The sequence below is a fragment of the Delphinapterus leucas genome, chromosome 1 (genome assembly GCF_059928025.1).
Source record: "Delphinapterus leucas isolate spDelLeu-1000000601 "Yukka" chromosome 1, BTC_Dleu_Yukka2, whole genome shotgun sequence".
NCBI classification, from domain to species: Eukaryota; Metazoa; Chordata; class Mammalia; order Artiodactyla; family Monodontidae; genus Delphinapterus; species Delphinapterus leucas.
In genome coordinates this window covers 50,125,554-50,144,062 of record NC_143129.1, presented here as the reverse complement: position 1 = coordinate 50,144,062, position 18,509 = coordinate 50,125,554, and the positions used below count along the sequence as shown (strand labels likewise).

The 18,509-nt window shown below is 37.8% G+C and overlaps 1 protein-coding gene and 1 pseudogene across 2 annotated transcripts in view; one reads left to right on the top strand and one right to left on the bottom strand.

The window, feature by feature from the left end:
- ODR4 (odr-4 GPCR localization factor homolog) overlaps positions 1–18,509 on the top strand; it is a 144,835-nt gene that overhangs the window by 100,091 nt on the left and 26,235 nt on the right. The window contains exon 17 of one of the 2 annotated variants that reach the window (XR_016392870.1): positions 2,482–18,509. This exon is cut by the window's right edge and continues 26,235 nt beyond it. The gene's annotated coding sequence lies outside the window, so the exon portion shown is untranslated. The remainder of the gene's footprint in view (positions 1–2,481) is intronic. The other variant, XR_016392871.1, reaches the window with a different exon arrangement.
- On the bottom strand, positions 6,174–13,247 carry LOC149750499 (telomeric repeat-binding factor 2-interacting protein 1 pseudogene; annotated as a pseudogene).

Below are 18,509 nucleotides of genomic sequence, written 5' to 3'. Positions count from 1 at the left end.
ATGAAACAATGCTCAACTTCATTAATCATTAGAGAAATGCAAATCAAAACTACAATGAGTTGTCATCTCACACCAGTCAGAATGGCTATCATCAAAAAATCTAGAAACAATAAATGCTGGAGAGGGTGTGGAGAAAAGGGAACACTTTTGCACTGCTGGTGGGAATGTGAATTGGTACAGCCACTATGGAGAACAGTATGGAGGTTCCTTAAAAAACTACAAATAGAATTACCATATGATCCAGCAATCCCACTACTGGGCATATACCCTGAGAAAACCATAATTCAAGAAGAGTCATGTACCAAAATGTTCATTGCAGCTCTATTTACAATAGCCCGGAGATGGAAGCAACCTCAGTGTCCATCATCGGATGAATGGATTAAGATGTGGCACATATATACAATGGAATATTACCCCGCCATAAAAAGAAACGAAATTGAGCTATTTGTAATGAGGTGGATGGACCTAGAGTCTGTCATACAGAGTGAAGTAAGTCTGAAAGAGAAAGACAAATACCGTATGCTAATACATATATATGGAATTTAAGAAAAAAAAATGTCATGAAGAACCTAGGGGTAAGACAGGAATAAAGACACAGACCTACAAGAGAATGGACTTCAGGATATGGGGAGGGGGACGGGTAAGCTGTGACGAAGCGAGAGAGAGGCATGGACTACCAAACATCAGGTAGATAGCTAGTGGGGAAGCAGCTGCATAGCACAGGGAGATCAGCTCGGTGCTTTGTGACCGCCTAGAGGGGTGGGATAGGGAGGGTGGGAGGGAGGGAGACGCAAGAGGGAAAAGATATGGGAACATATGTATATGTATAACTGATTCACTTTGTTATAAAGCAGAAACTAACACACCATTGTAAAGCAATTATACTCCAATAAAGATGTAAAAAAAAAAAAAGCCTAGACAAACTAAAAAATAATAACAATATGCTTACAGTATTTGGATTTATAATTTAATGAGAAAGGAACATGCATGTATGAAAGAAATACGTTTTAAGAAATACAAACAGGGCTTTATAACGTTGTAGGAGATAGAGATAAATTCTGAGTGTTGGGGTATAGCTCAAGTGAGAGGAGGTGGAGAAAATAGTACCTGAACTGGGTTTGGAAATATAAATAATATGTTATTTTTTGGAGAAGGGAGAAAAGAGCTTTCTTGATGCAGGGAATAGGATGAGTAACTGCCCTGAACTATAGAGTACAGTACCCATGGAATAGTAACTATTATGGTGTGTGGTATGATTGGAGAATGGAGTTTGTGGAGACATCAATTTAGAAATAAGTCTGAAAGACAGATATAGCCTAGATTGTTAAACGCCTCACTGAGAACTTTTAATCTTACTGTTTAGAAGACTCCTCCATTAGGAATATGGAAAATATATTTGGAAAGGTGAGGCAGTCAGTGAGAACAGTTAAGACATTGACCAGATGATTTAGTGGAAATCGATGAATACTTAGACAAGGGTAGTGACAATAGGAATAGAACATAGGACTGGATAAATACAAAAGACATTTTGGAGATATCAGCCAGAGACATTCATTTATTAATGGCTGTGGTGGGAGTAGGGCTGAGGAAGGTGTCAAATATGATGTAACGTTTTCACTAGGTGGCTAGAACAATAGTGATACTATCCACTGAGACCAAACCCTCATGAAGGAGGTTTGGGTACGTATATTTCTGGACATAATGAGTATGAAATAGTCCAGTCTAGTGTGAGTATAGACTATTTGGTAGTCCAAGTAGATTTGTCCTAAATACACATGGAAATTTGAGCCTGGAGCTTAAGTAAAGAGTCTAAGTTTGGATGTAGAATATGATTCTTATAGTTGACAGAGAAATATAACTTATTTTTTGAAACCCTTGAAAACACCAGGTGGCCTTTTGAATTCTTAGTACAGTTTCTAAAATCTAGGTGTATGGAACACACATAATCTCTGTATAACCTACAGTGTATTTTAGGTGGAATACATCTATTTAATACCCGGCCCTTAATTTTTGTTCTTGGCCAGAAGATATAATTTTTTGGATTAAGAATAGGGTGTGGGAGGATCAATGATTCTGGAATACACTCCACAAGTGCTTTGACAGAACCTGTTTTATTAGCTCACATAAACCCCACCTGCTGGGGCCTTTGCTTGATTGGCAATCTGGTAATCCTCTTGTGAGAATTAACTGAACGGCATTATCTATAAATAACATTCATTTTCAAGTGTGAGATACAAAGGTATAGTTATGGCAATGAGAGATTGTCTAGCCTGCCACCTTTTTAAATTCAGAGTTAGTTCCTAACGCATTTGTCAAGCTTTTACATTCTTGTCACATTTCTAATATCTTAGGGCATAGTTTGTGAAGAAAACAACTTTTCTTGGAGGAAATATGAACCTGTTTTAGGATTTAGCTTATTATTAGTATTGTTATTATTCTAATGCTTAATTGGGTAACATTGAATCACTTTTTTTCTTCCAGTTTTGAGATATCGTTGACATGACAGCACTGTATAAGTTTAAGGTGTGCAGCATAATGATTTGACCTACATATATCATGAAGTGATCATCACAGTAAGTTTGGTGAACATCCATCATCTCAGATAAATAAAAATGAAGGAAAAAGAAGGAAATATTTTTTCCTTGTGATGAGAACACTTAGGATTTACTCTTTTAACAACTTTCATATAGAACATTCAGTAATGTTAGTTATATTAATCATGTTGCACATTACATTCCTAGTACTTATCTTATAACTGGAAGTCTATATCTTTTGATCACCTTCATCCAATCCACTTCACACACCCCACCTGTAACCACAAATCTGATCTCTTTTTTTTATGAGTTTGTTTACTTGTTTTTGAAGTATAATTAACCTATGACACTAGTTGGTTCCTGTTACCAACATAGTGAGTTGATATTTCTATACATTTCAAAATGATCACCGTGATAAGTGTAGTTACCATGTGTCACCATACAAAGATATTACCTTATTATTACATTGAATAAATTTTAATAATTTACAAAACACTTTCACTGACATGGTTTCACCTTGATCTTCACAATAACTCAAGTGGAGGCAGAGTTATTACATTTAATAGGTGAAGAAACAGACTGAGAGAGGTTGAGTAATTTGCTCAAGATCCCAGAACCAATAAGAGTTGGAACCAGGGCTTTGACATTAACTTGGCTCCAGATGGGCTTTTTTATTCCTATTACATGTCTCTACTTTTTCTAGTAATATTTCTACATCTGATATTTAATATTCTTCCTTGTATGATGTCAAATGAATAGACTATATATATTCTTGTTTTCCACCTTCAAAATTCTTGACATATCTTTTGATATGGTAAATGTGCTATTAAAATATGATCAACACCTTAGGAAAAAGTCTGTGTGTTAATTCATCATATTGATAGTGTCAAGGTTGTTGATTCTTGTTTGATTTTCTCTTTCCTTTTCTCTTTCTTTCTCTTTCCTTCTTTCTCTTCCTTCCTTCTTTCTTTCTCTTTCTTTCTTTCTTTCTTTCTTTTTTCTTTCTTTCTGTAGCTGCATGACTATGTTAAGCTTAACTAAGTTACTAGTAGATTTCGGCTGTAATATTCAGCAACACATATTTTGGCTTTATTTTCAAATTAGGTGTCATTTAAATCATGGTATTTACGTTTTATGAAAATTGAAAACTAATAAGAATGAAATATGGAACTGAGGTTGAGCAAAATGTATAGGAAACAATAAGATAGCCAAATACCTGTTTGTATCCAGAATCTGTTCTGCCTTTCCTTTTTTAAAGAAAATATTTTGAATATCATCTTTAGGGACTTTAAATAAAAAATTGATCCTTTACCTAAAGTGTATTGTCTTTTAACTGGGGAAAAGGGCAGAGATAAAAGAGCACCCAGCTTAGGACACTGCACTGCCCTTTATTGGAAGGAGCAGTGCTGCCAGCTGTCTTTGCTCTGGTTCAGATGCTAGAGTCATTCAAGGAATCTGATGCTATTTTCCCCTTGTTTAAGTTTGTATTCCTACTGTTTCTTGAGGTCTTTCCGAGTCATGGAAGAGAAGGAGTTAGGCAGAAGGGATCTCAGAATATTGTCTTTGTATGTTAAAGAGCTATCATAATCACTGAGAGAAACGTAAGTTTCACTGGGTGATGAGTATCACTGTATCAGTATTTCCTTGGAAAGAACTATTATGAGGCAAATCAGTGTGTAACCTGGAAGAGGACATCACCAGAAAAGGACCAACTAACGATTGCTTTGTCAGATGTATAGAAACAAAACAAAACAAACTTAATTACATTATCACTTAACGTGGCTAACTTTCTAGTGCTCATTTTTTACAGTTTGGGAGGATTCTATTTAGATTTTAAAAGAGTCAGCAACCTCTTTTCCTTATTTGGCAGTACGTTATTTTAGTTATGTTTCCTCCCCCACCCCTTTTTTTTACATTTATTTAGTTTTTTTGAAACATTTCAAGATATAAAGTGAATAGAATCTTTAGCAGCACAATAAGGGCCTTTCCTAATCCTGGCTGAGAAGAGGTGGAACAACCTGTTCAATACTGAGCAGAGGAGTTAGCATTTCAGTATCTCTGTGAGAATTTATTTGTAGTAAAGTGGTCAATTTTAAAATTCTTTAAAACAAATTAGGTCATTCTACCCTTTTTGCTTAATTTAATTTGTAAACTCTGATGAAATTTCCCTCCTTATTGCATAATTTCCATATTTTAGTTTTGGTCAACAAGGCCAGTCCCACAGAGAATTAGCAAGTTGTATGAGTTTTGTGTTTAGCCTCTGCTCCCTTTCCTTTTTGATGTTTGGCTTCTTTGCTTAGCTGATCTTGCCTTGTTCCCACTCCTACAGCACACACTGGCTGTTATTCTAGCAGTGCTGTATGCTGTATGTACCATTCCTCCAGCCTCCTGGCCATTCAACACTCCCTGTAGCTTCACCTCTTCCCTCATTATTTACTGCTTCCCTTTTGACAATAAGTATTCTGATAGATTAATCTATTCTAAAGAATTTGTGATTTATAGTGTCTTATTTCTCCAGATAATGTTGTGTTGTGATATTTCAAAATGCAACTGCCAGAGAAACTCCAAGAAACATCATGTAAGTAGGAAAAAATGTATTAGTGGCAGGAATCCTAGGCTTGGGTGCAGGCCAGTTTGAGAGGCAATTTGGAGGCCTTTTGCTAGCCTCAGATTCACATTTTCTAGGCAGCTCCCTACATCATCTGAGGTGGAATTTTGATGCTCTGTTTCTGGTTTTTAACGCCACACTCAGTGAGACTATCATGTGAAATTATTACCAAGAGGGAATTTAGCCACTGCCTTTGCAAGCCAATAGACAGTTTATCAAAGGGTAAAGAGGACATTATTTCAGATCTGTCTTGGGTTTGTTTGTAGGGCAGAGTGTCTGCTGTTTTATTTTCTTTTTTTCTGCTGTTTTATTTAATCAACATAGGCTGTTTCCATACTCATAATTATAAATAGAGGATTTAAGTTTAATGTTTTAAATTCCATGTTTCTAAGATTAATATTAAAAAGATTGAAAAATGGCAAGCCTTTTCAGGATGTATAATCAAATAGGTAAATTATATACACCCCTGGAGAAATTTCAAAAATTTACCAGTTTTTTAAAATATAATTTTCAATTTCATATACCCACGTCTCTATTAACATATTGCATTCACAGGGAGAGCATTTATTTCTCTTTTTTTTAATTTTTAAATTTAATTTAATTTATTTTTTTATACAGCAGGTTCTTATTAGTCATCAATTTTATACGCATTTGTGTATACGTGTCAATCCCAATCGCCCAATTCATCACACCACCACTCCAACCTGGCTGCGGCTTTCCCCCCTTGGTGTCCATACGTTTGTTCTCTACATCTGTGTCTCAATTTCTGCCCTGCAAACCGATTCATCTGTACCATTTTTCTAGGTTCCATATATATGCGTTAATATACGATATTTGTTTTTCTCTTTCTGGCTTACTTCACTCTGTATGACAGTCTTTAGATTCATCCACGTCTCAACTAATGACCCAATTTCGTTCCTTTTTATGACTGAGTAATATTCCATTGTATATATGTACCACATCTTCTTTATCCATTCGTCTGTCGATAGGCATTTAGGTTGCTTCCATGACCTGGCTATTGTAAATAGTGCTGCAATGAACATTGGGGTGAATGTGTCTTTTTGAATTACGGTTTTCTCTGGGTATATGCCCAGTAGTGGGATTGCTGGATCATATGGTAATTCTATTTTTAGATTTTTAAGGAACCTCCATACTGTTCTCCATAGTGGCTGTATCAATTTACATTCCCACCAACAGTGCAAGAGGGTACCCTTTTCTCCACACCGTCTCCAGCATTTGTTGTTTGTAGATTTTCTGATGATGCCCATTCTAACTGGTGTGAGGTGATAACTCATTGTAGTTTTGATGTGCATTTCTCTAATAATTAGTGATGTTGAGCAGCTTTTCATGTGCTTCTTGGCCATCTGTGTGTCTTCTTTGCAGAAGTGTCTATATAGGTCTTCTGCCCACTTTTGGATTGGGTTGTTTGTTTTTTTAATATTGAGCTGCATGAGCTGTTTATGTATTTTGGAGATTAATCCTTTGTCTGTTGATTCATTTGCAAATATTTTCTCCCATTCTGAGGGTTGTCTTTTCGTCTTGTGTATGGATTCATTTGCTGTGCAAAAGCTTTGAAGTTTCATTAGGTCCCATTCGTTTATTTTTGTTTTTATTTCCATTACTCTAGGAGGTGGATCAAAAAAGATCTTGCTGTGATTTATGTCAAAGAGTGTTCTTCCTATGTTTTCCTCTAAGAGTTTTATAGTGTCCAGTCTTACATTGAGGCCTCTAATCCATTTTGAGTTTATTTTTGTGTATGGTGTTGGGAGTGTTCTAATTTCATTTTTTTACATGTAGCTGTCCAGTTTTCCCAGCACCACTTATTGAAGATGCTGTCTTTTCTCCATTGGATATCCTTGCCTCCTTTGTCATAGATTAGTTGACCATAGGTGCGTGGGTTTATCTCTGGGCTTTCTATCTTGTTCCATTGATCTATGTTTCTGGTTTTGTGCCAGTACCATATTGTCTTGATTACTGTAACTTTGTAGTATGTCTGAAGTCAGGGAGTCTGATTCTTCCAGCTCCGTTTCTTTCCCCCAAGACTGCTTTGGCTATTCGGGGTCTTCTGTGTCTCCATACAAATTTTAAGATTTTTTGTTCTAGGTCTGTAAAAAATGCCATTGGTAATTTGATAGGGACTGCATTGAATCTGTAGATTGCTTTGGGTAGTATTGTCATTTTCACAATATTGATTCTTCCAATCCAAGAACATGGTATAACTCTCCATCTGTTGGTATCATCTTTAATTTCTTTCATCAGTGTCTTATAGTTTTCTGCATACAGGTTTTTGTCTCCCTAGGTAGGTTTATTCCTAGGTATTTTATTCTTTTTGTTGCAATGGTAAATGGGAGTGTTTCCTTAATTTCTCTTTCAGATTTTTCATCATTAGTGTATAGGAATGCCAGAGATTTCTGTGCATTAATTTTGTATCCTGCAACTTTACCAAATTCATTGATTAGGTCTAGTAGTTTCCTGGTGGCATCTTTAGGGTTCTCAATGTATAGTATCATGTCATCTGCAAACAGTGACAGTTTTACCTCTTCTTTTCCAATTTGTATTCCTTTTATTTCTTTTTCTTCTCTGATTGCCATGGCTAGGACTTCCAAAACTATGTTGAATAATAGTGGTAAGAGTGGATATCCTTGTCTTGTTCCTGATCTTAGAGGAAATGCTTTCAGTTTTTCACCATTGAGAATGATGTTTGCTGTGGGTTTGTCATATATGGCCTTTATTACGTTGAAGTAGGTTCCCTCTATGCCCACTTTCTGGAGAGTTTTTATCATAAATTGGTGTTGAATTTTATCAAAACTTTTTTCTGCACCTATTGAGATGATCATATGGTTTTTCTTCTTCATTTTGTTAATATGGTGTATCATATTGATTGATTTGCATATATTGAAGAATCCTTGCATCCCTAGGATAAATCCCACTTGATCATGGTGTATGAAACTTTTAATGTGTTGTTGGATTCTGTTTGCTAGTATTTTGTTGAGGATTTTTGCATCTATATTCATCAGTGATATTTGTTTATAATTTTCTTTTTTTGTAGTATCTTTTTCTGGTTTTGGTATCAGGGTGATGGTGGTCTCATAGAATGAGTTTGGGAGTGTTCCTTCCTCTGCAATTTTTTGGAAGAGTTTGAGAAGGATGGGTGTTAGCTCTTCTCTAAATGTTTGATAGAATTCACCTGTGAAGCCATCTGGTCCTGGACTTCTGTTTCTTGGAAGATTTTTAATCACAGTTTCAATTTCATTACTTATGATTGGTCTGTTCATATTTTCTATTTGTTACTGGTTCAGTCTTGGAAGGTTATACCTTTCTAAGAAGTTGTCCTTTTCTTCCAGGTTGTCCCTTTTATTGGCATAGTGTTGCTTGTAGTAGTCTCTTACGATGCTTTGTATTTCTGTGGTGTCTGTTGTAACTTCTCCTTTTTCATTTCTAATTTTATTGATTTGAGTCTTCTCCCTCTTTTACTTGATGAGTCTGGCTAATGGTTTTTCAATTTTGTTTATCTTCTCAAAGAACCAGCTTTTAGTTTTATTAATCTTTACTATTGTTTCTTTGTTTCTATTTCCTTTATTTCTGTTCTGATCTTTATGATTTCTTTCCTTCTGCTAACTTTGGGTTTTGTTTGTTCTTCTTTCTCTAGTTCCTTTAGGTGTAAGGTTAGATTATTTATTTGAGATGTTTCTTGTTTCTTGAGGTGGGCTTGTATAGCTATAAACTTCCCTCTTAGAACTGCTTTTGCTGCATCCCATAGGTTTTGGATCGTCGTGTTTTCATTGTCATTTGTCTGTAGGTATTTTTTGATTTCCTCTTTCATTTCTTCAGTGATCTCTTGGTTATTTAGTAACGTATTGTTTAGCCTCCATGTGTTTGTGTTTTTTACATTTTTTTCCCTGTAATTGATTTCTAGTCTCATAGTGTTGTGGTCAGAAAAGATGCTGGTATGATTTCAATTTTCTTAAATTTACTGAGGCTTGTTTTGTGACCCAAGATGTGATCTATCCTGGAGAATTATCCGTGCGCACTTGAGAAGAAAGTGTAATCTGCTGTTTTTGGATGGAATGTCCTATAAATATCAATTAAATCTATCTGGTCTATTGTGTCATTTAAAGCTTTTGTTTCTTTATTTCTTTTCATTTTGGATAATCTGTCCATTGATGTAAGTGAGGTGTTGAATTCCCCCACTATTATTGTGTTACTGTCGATTTCCTATTTTATAGCTGTTAGCAGTTGCCTTATGTATTGAGGTGCTCCTATGTTGGGTGCATATATATTTGTAATTGTTATACCTTCTTCTTGGATTGATCCCTTGACCATTATATAATGTCCTTCCTTGTCTCTTGTAACATTCCTTATTTTAAAGTCTGTTTTATCTGATATGAGTATTGCTACTCCTGCTTTCTTCTGATTTCCATTTGCATGGAATATCTTTTTCCATCCCCTCACTTTCAGCCTGTATGTGTCCCTAGGTCTGAAGTGGGTCTCTTGTAGACAGCATATATATGGGTCTTGTTTTTGTATCCATTCAGCAAGCCTGTGTCTTGTGCTTGGAGCATTTAATCCATTCACGTTTAAGGTAATTATCGATATGTATGTTCCTATGACCATTTTCTTAATTGTTTTGGGTTTGTTTTTGTAGGTCCTCTTCTTCTCTTGTGTTTCCCACTTTGAGAAGTTCCTTTAGCATTCGCTGTAGAGCTGGTTTGGTGGTGCTGAATTGTCTTAGCTTTTGTTTGTCTGTAAAGTTTTTGATTTCCCCATCGAATCTGAATGAGATCCTTGCCGGGTAGAGTAATCTTGGTTGTGGTTTTTTCCCTTTCATCCATTTAAGTATATCATGCCACTCCCTTCTGGCTTGTAGAATTTCTTCTGAGAAATCAGCTGTTAACCTTATGGGAGTTCCCTTGTATGTTATTTGTCGTTTTTCCTTTGCTGCTTTCAATAACTTTTCTTTGTCTTTAATTTTTGCCAATTTGATTACTATGTGTCTCGTCGTGTATCTCCTTGGGTTTATCCTGTATGGGACTCTCTCTGCTTCCTGGACTTGGGTGGCTATTTCTTTTCCCATGTTAGGGAAGTTTTCAACTATAATCTCTTCAAATATTTTCTCTGGTCCTTTCTCTCTCTCTTCTCCTTCTGGTACCCCTATAATGCAAATGTTGTTGTGTTTAATTTTGTCCCAGAGGTCCCTTAGGTCGTCTTCATTTCTTTCTGTTCTTTTTTTTTTTTTACAAAGTTCTATTTATTTTTAATAATGAAATCAACACAACAAAGAGGAATTAATCCTCTAATTTTTAAATCTAACCTATTCTTAGCACAAAACTATCCTCAATAAATAGAAACACATTACTAGTAACCAAGTAAGACTTTTCCCAAGACTCTCTAAATTTTTGTGTTTTAAACAAAACTGGATGGTAGATAAAGAAACACATGCTAGAGACTTAACTGACACAGACTTGAAGAAAAGAACAGCCAACAAACAGGCTCCCCAAATATAAGTTGGCAAAAGGAATATGGGGTTTTCAAAGCAGCCCAGACATCAGAGTTCACTGGGGGATGCAAGGGTTTGGGACAGTCCATGTTCAAAGGCCTTGTAATTAAATCTTTCCACATTCCTAGATTCTTGATTTGGAATCTATCATAATCTAGAGAAGCTTCTGCCAAAGGATAGGAGGCTCTTTATTTATGCTTTCTGAAAAGACCCATCTAATTTTCCGCCTTTGACTTTGTCACTAGCTCCTCTCACCAATATAGCAGGGATTCCATTCCAGAAAGCGGTTATTACTATGTAAACCAACCTCTCTGTTTTTGATTTTCCTTTTACAAACACATTGATACTGCCAGGAACAGCTCTAAATGTATCCAATTTCTTTTATTTTCATCCTCCAACTTTGCTTGGCTACAAAATCTAGGACTCACAGAGCAACAATAGCATTTGGTCAAAAGATGAGTGTCAGTTCCAATGTAAAAATCTCTGAAGTTCAATAGTCACAAAAAAATTTTTTAATGCCTTATCTGCCAAAGCTTTTTTTTTTCATTATCTTGCCAATTATTTCTTTCGGAATTCAATCATCCAAGCTGCATTCTGAGCACCAAATTTTTTGACCAGTGCATCTCGGGTACCCTCATCATCTTTTTGCAAATCTAAGTCATCCTGTCGGGACCAAATGGGATACCCATCAGCTCTCTGACCAGACTCTAAAAAGGAGGAAGTAGCCTCCAGCTCACCACTATTTTTTAGGAAGGCCTGTGTAACTGTCGACAGATCCAAGTTAAACTAACTGCCGGATGATCTTAATGGCAGCTCCCACCTCTGGTGCGGAAACTTTTTCTTCTTCTTCTGCTTCCTCATCAGGCTGTGTTTCTGAGTCTTCCTCAGGTGTGGGTGGATCATCATCACACATTGTTATATGTATTTCAAAATCAGGGCTCTCATCCACCACAATCTCCTCAAACTCCCGGGTGGCTTCTACAAGCAGCTTTTTGACTGCTTCTTCATTCTCCTTGATCTCTTCCTTTTCAAATTCTTCTTCAGGCAAGTCTGGAGTTCTCTTATTCTGTGGTTCCCCGCTATCAGCATCCTCGGCGTCTTGCTCAGTTTTCCGCTTGAGTTTCTGGGAGGAGGGGCTCACTGGGGCCTCCCCCAACAGGTACTTATGCTCCTGGACCCGCAGGCGCTTGAGATAGCGGTCCTTCATGGACTGCCACGAGTGCTGGGTGAGCGAGCTCTTCTCTATCGCTTTCCACAAGGCGTTGCCGGTGACGGAGCTGGGCGAGCAGGCATGTTCCTTCACATAGGTCAAGATGGCCACGTCCGTGAAGACGATCCGCCCCGCCTGCGGCTGCAGCTCGGGCTCCGTGGTGGCGGTGCCCCCAGCCTGAGCCCCAGGCTTCGTCTCTGGGGCCTGGTCAGCCCCTGGAGCCGGGCCCAACCGATAGGCCTCCAGCGCGAGCCTCTCGTTGCGCTCCACGCAGTCCAGGATGTACTGCGTGGAAATGAAGTCGCCCGAGGCCTTGGCCGCCGCCTCCCCGGGCTGAGCCAGCAGCACGGCCCCGGGCTCCTGCACGCGACACAAGGTGCCGCCTCCGTGCAGGATGAGCGTCGAGAGCCTGCGCTTCGCCGGGCTGGGACGCACGTAGAAGGACATGGAGCTGCCATCCTCCCTCACGAACAGAGTCGAGAAATGGGTTGGCCCATTGGGGTCTTTGCCCAAATCCATCGCCTCAGCCATAGCTCACGCCGAGCACCAGAAGAAGGTGCCGTCTTGCCAGCGCACGGCGTACAGAGACCCTCGTTCTTTTTTTAAAATTCTGTTCCTCAGCAGTGCATTCCACCATTCTGTCTTGCAGGTCACTTATCCATTCTTCTGCCTCAGTTTTTCTGCTATTGATTCCTTCTAGTGTAGTTTTCATTTCAGTTATTGTATTGTTCATCTCTGTTTGTTTGTTCTTTAATTCTTCTGGTCTTTGTTAAACATTTCTTGCATCTTCTCGATCTTTGCCTCCATTCTTTTTCCGAGGTCCTGGATCATCTTCACTATCATTATTCTGAATTCTTTTTTTCTGGAAGGTTGCCTACCTCCACTTCATTTAGTTGTTTTTCTGGGGTTTTATCTTGTTTCTTCATCTGGTACATAACCCTGTGCCTTTTCATCTTGTCTATCTTTCTGTGAATGTGGTTTTTGTTCCACAGGCTGCAGGATTGTGAGAGAGCATTTCTGACGTTTCCTACTACTGAATTGAAAATGCGTATGAAACCTGTAAATGCACAGTACTGTAAATACCTGCACTGATTGAATAGTCTCCCACTTTGCTTCTCCTGTGAAACAAGTTAACGACATGTGAAAACTGCATTGGCTTTTTGAGGTCACAGGTAAAAGTGGGTTTGAAAGTGGTCAGTGAACAGTTGTGGGGTAGCTACTCTCAGCTCCTCTGCGTTGAGCTTCATAGTCTCAGCTAGCAGTCCACCCTACTTGCAGTTCACAATATCTGTCACTTGGGGGCAGCATAATCACATACGTACAAACCTGGTGTCTGGTTTAACAAGGAAGAGCTGATTGCAGAGCAAACCACAGAGCCCACGAACATGAAAATCAGGTCAAGTTTTTTTTCATACACACTGCTCAACTGATTGAAACACAAGGTGAGCATATTAGAAAGAACAGTTATTCTTCTATAATTGAAAATCCTTATCCAAAGAATATGTGATTTGCATTAGAAAATTATTTGTAATTATGAATTTTAAATTAGGGTTTAAGGGGTGGGGGGCAGGGTGGAAGAATGAATGATGCCTTTCCTGTCTGTGCATGGAACCATACATAGTAGTTAAGCCATTTGGCACTAATGTCAGACTTCTTTGTCTTAATCTACCATGATATTTTGGGCAAGTTATTTAACATGTTTATGCCTTAATTTCCTCAAATACAACATAGGGGGAATTATAGTATGCATTCATAGGTTTGTTAAGGATGAAATGACCAATTTTAATACACATATACAGTACATATAAGTGCACTGTAAATGTTAATTTGGATTATATTCATGAGGTAAATGCTGACCTTTTCAAGTTAAAAGACCTCAACTGAGTATCAGCACACAAGAAAGCATTTGAGTGAGATGCTTACACTGTATTTTATGGTCGTTGGTCATAATGATCCTGGAAAAAATACGTTTGAAGAAGCTATTTAAGAGGAGAGCAAAAATATTAACGAAAAGAAGTTTAAGTGTAAATTAGGGGAGAGGTCTCACGTGTGCTTATGTGGAAGAGAAATTTCCCTTCTTCACAAAGTCTTGAACCAGTACCTTTTAGTCGGTAACAGAGTAGTGGCTCCTTCCTACTTAGGAACCCACCTGTTACTAATGAAAGCAATATCGCAGTAAATAAGACCTGAAAAAACCTTAACAAAAAGACAATTCAAATTGAGGAAACAGTCTTTTTGAGTTCCGAATCCAAATTCAGTCAGCACTTACCAAGAACTTAAGAGAACTTAAACGAGCTTAAACTTTCTGGAGATAGAAGACCTGCACCCATGAAGGTGAAGCTATACAAGTACCAGAGTGAATGAGGTTGGAACTTAGAGGGAAAAGAAAGTTGAGCTAGAATGATTAAGTGGTAAAGAACTGGAGGTGGGATTTTAATGTGGCCTTAAATATTGTTTGGGATTTGGAAAGGAGAAGGAGGAAGAAGAAAACTTAGGTGGGTGTTATGGACTGAATTGTATCCCCCTCAAATTCATATGTTAAACTCCTAACCCCCAAAACCTCAGAATGTGACTACATTTGGAGATAGGGATTTTAATGAGATAATGTTAAAATAAGGTCATTAGGGTGGGGCCTACTTCAATATGACTGCTATCCTTATAAGAAGAGGAAATTCTAGCCTCCAGAATTATGAGAAAATACATTTCTGTTGTTTAAGTCACCCATTTCGTGGTCCTTTGTTGTGGTAGTGCTAGCAAGCTAACACTGGGGGAAATTATGAACCAAGTGTGGAAGCAGAAATATGTGTTTCCTTGGAGGAGGACTAATAAGAAAATAGTGGTTTGGTATTGGGAAATGTTGAGTTGGCTTGTTGGAGAAGCAAGCTGATATGATACTGTCCTGAAAGAGGTGGGACTTAAACCAGCAGGATCTGGTCAGAGGTTTGGAACAGAGGTGGACTATGGATGCCCTGTCTTTGAAAGCTGAATCCGGCAGTGGTGTGAGGGCTTCCATCAGACACAGACTGAAAGCAGAAGCCACATATGTGGTGAAAGACAACCAGCATTTGCAAATGAAGGAGTCAGGTTATATGTAAGTTATAATTTAAAGTAAGAATGGGCAGTACTTGATGGCAAAGAAAGGAACACCTGAATGCACTAAAGTGGTTTTGAGCCAAGTTGACGAATGTGGTAGTGGTACCGTTGATAATGCAAATGTGCTGAAACCGGACCCTGTCTTGTAGGAGGTAACGAGACAGGCTAGAGTTCAAGGCTACGAATGTCATGTGTTGATGCTGGAGCTAAAAGAATGGGTGAAATCTATGGGAGGGCATTTAAAAGGGCAGAGGATTAAACAGGAGGGTGAAAGGACTTTTAAGAACAAGGATGTCTACTATTTAATTTTAGAATTAGTGCTAAAGACAGAAGAGAAAGAACATTCACAGAAGGTGATAATCAAGTAAGACTGAATACTCACTGAAAACATAAGCTCAGAGCCAGGGGTAACCAGGAGAAAAGTGAATCTTCAATTCCCCTCCCCATCTAAGAATCCCCGAAGACAGCTGTAGGTGGCACCCTCCAACATATGGGGATTGTAGTTCAAGTCAAATTGCACTTAAATCTTGAAAGACAGACTGCTCACTCTTGGGTAACACTCAGGTGTCAGCACCACAGAGCACTGGCTCTCTGAATTTGTTCTGTCTTTTGTTAGAATAGACATTTCATGTATCAAAATGAGTTCAAAGAGAAGAAGGGAAGAATAGGGCAGCTGTCTTTAAGTATCTGAAGGAATTTTCTGTGGAAGACTGATTGGACCTGGTTTGGGTTGCTTCAGAAGGAGAGCAGCATGGCAGTAACAGGAAAGCAGGTTTCAGTTCAGTGTGAAAACTGAAATCTTCTAGCTGGCCTCTGCTAATGACTCTACCACCATCCCCTTCATTCTTAGGCAAAATTGAGATCTTTTCATCCTGGCCTTTCCTTTCTTAGAAATGTACAACCAAGTAACCTGGCTATCTAGCTAGCTTAAAAAAAAAATGGGTAAGTCAGTTGAGAATAATTATTGTAAGTCTTACTATCACCTTGCATAACGATTTATATCCTTGACAAACTTCCATGTGCACTTAGAGGTTCTATGGTTGTACATGACCAACACATTAAAGGACTTTCAAGAATCAGGGGGAAAAAAGATGGCAGTGACTTATTAAAATACCTTTCTTTTTCAAGAAAATCACATATTTCATAAGAGTATTGCTAATGAATTCTATTTAACTGTTGACTTTAATTCAGAACTTTTTTTTTCATGTCTCCCATTTCTACCACTACTGGCCCATGGGGGTGTGAATTCCTGGTATTTGAAATAACAAACCAAATCTTCAAACTTTAAATTGGAGGAGAATTACATGATTGATCAGAGGCCAAAAAGCATAGCCTTTTTGTTTGTTTTTATTCTTATTTGAATCACCAAACAATAGACATTAACAATATGGGTTACTAGAAATATCACCCAAACATTTTAGCTGGAAAAACAATGGGATAATTAGTTACTCTTTCCCACTTCAAAACTTATTATCTCTGAAACCAGTATTACTGTAAAGATCCTGGAAAAGTAAAACAAGCAAACAAAACAGACAATTTGGAAAGAGAAAGTAACATAATAGTGAGTCTCTTGATTTATAAAACTATCTAGTACTATTGTCATAGAACACAGGCAAATTACGAAAAGGCGAGTAAGATGTAACAGCAGTGAATACTGAACATTTGATCCCTCAGAAAACTCTTTGAGATGGGTCATCATCAAATGAAACCTAAATTATGGAAAGTCTAAGCTGTGAAGGTGTCATTGTGAATTGATCTGAGAAAGCCTCATGACAGGGCTGGTAGCTTAGTCGAGCCTCAAAAGATGGATAGGGTTCTCAGAATGTTGTACACATTCTATCTTTGAGCACAGGGTGTTTTAACCTTAGCACTATTGACATTTGGGACTGGATAATTCTTTGTTGGGGTGGGGGCATCCTGTGCGTTACAGGATGTTTAGCAACATCCCTGGCCCTTATCATCTAGATGCTGGTGGCAGCCCTCCTCACCACCCTGAGTTGTGATAATCAAAAATGTCGCCAGATATTGCCAATGTCCTCTGGGGGGCAAAATTGCCCTGGTTGAGTACCACTGATATAGCACATAAAGGGTAGTAATTCATAATAAGAGAAATTGTCTTCATTTCAGTATTTTCAGGAGCAAACAAAAGAATAATGGTGCAATTTTGGCATATTTGAAGAAACTTGTCAAGTTTTTTGAAGGAGCTGCTTGTTTCACTCTTCAGGTGGTGTTCAGTCCTGGAAGAATCACACCACATAATGCTGACACTGGGGGTACGTTGGCTCTCACGGAAGAGGTATCATAAAATCTTATACCTGTTTTCCCGACCGCCCAGTGATGACTGTACTTTTCCTGAGATTCCCTGAATAGTACATACAGACACAATAATTTCTGATGATTCATTAAAATTACAGTTTAGGAAATATGAAGACATTAAAAATATACTTTAAAGCCTACTCATGTTTTACTTTCCCACTTCTTCAAATACCAACTGAATTTATACTTTTTCCACTTTCATCAATTTCAATCAACTTGTTAGACATGGTTTTAGTCATATGTCCAGCTGAACTGCTGAGGGTGTGACTGTCTTAAACTGACTAGGCAGCTTTGGATAGCTTTTTAAAATTTATATTCAAAGAATGATGAAGTGATAAATAGAGACTTGAAAAAAGGAAAATACCCTGAGAGAATTAAAATAACAAAATAGAAGGAACGTCTGGACAGCATAAATATTTGTGGATATGCATGATATGCATAGCATATGTACCCACTTTTATATCTGATTACACAGACATTATCAGAATTTCATAAAGGAAATAATTTCTTCTGGCTTAATTTCTTTGCATTATGACATTCAAATTTGGGGTGAATTTTGTCAATTTTAGCTAGAATAACATGTATTGGAACAGGAAGTCTGGTCCTTATGCATTCATTTAACAAACATCTTTTAAGTACCTACCATGAGTCAGGTCCTGTGATGGAAGCTAGAGACTAATGAGAATAGAGACTAGTCAGACTGGGTCCCTATCCTCAGAAACCTTGTACACCAAATGGAGAGTTATACATGAAGAGTATAAAATGCAATTAAATGTTATAGGTTTTATAAAATGGGGCCGTAAAGAAAGGGGAGATCAGTTATTCCAGGTTGATAGGAAAAAATGGAGAATTATATCATATTCCTATCAGCAGTGTGTGCTGTGTCCTTTATCCTTGCCTTGAATTCGTTGCATGTCTTACCTTACTAGATATCTAGCACCGTCAACCCCCTTCCTTCTTTAAAAACTCCATACAGGGCTTCTTCATCAGCTCTAGTTTGGTTTTTATTTTACATTTTTAATCATTTCTTTTCAGCTTTTATTTGTGTGCGCCTCTTGCTTTTTACATCCCTAATGCATATTTTTGAGGTTCTTGTCCTTTTTCTGTTTGTGGATCATAGTCTTGCTTCTTTATTCATACTCACTTTTACCAACGTCATGCATTCTCATGGCTTCAATCTATGTGTTGGTGGCTACTGTATTAAAACACATGTGGAATATTATGGTCAATTAGGGGCATCAAAAATCAATA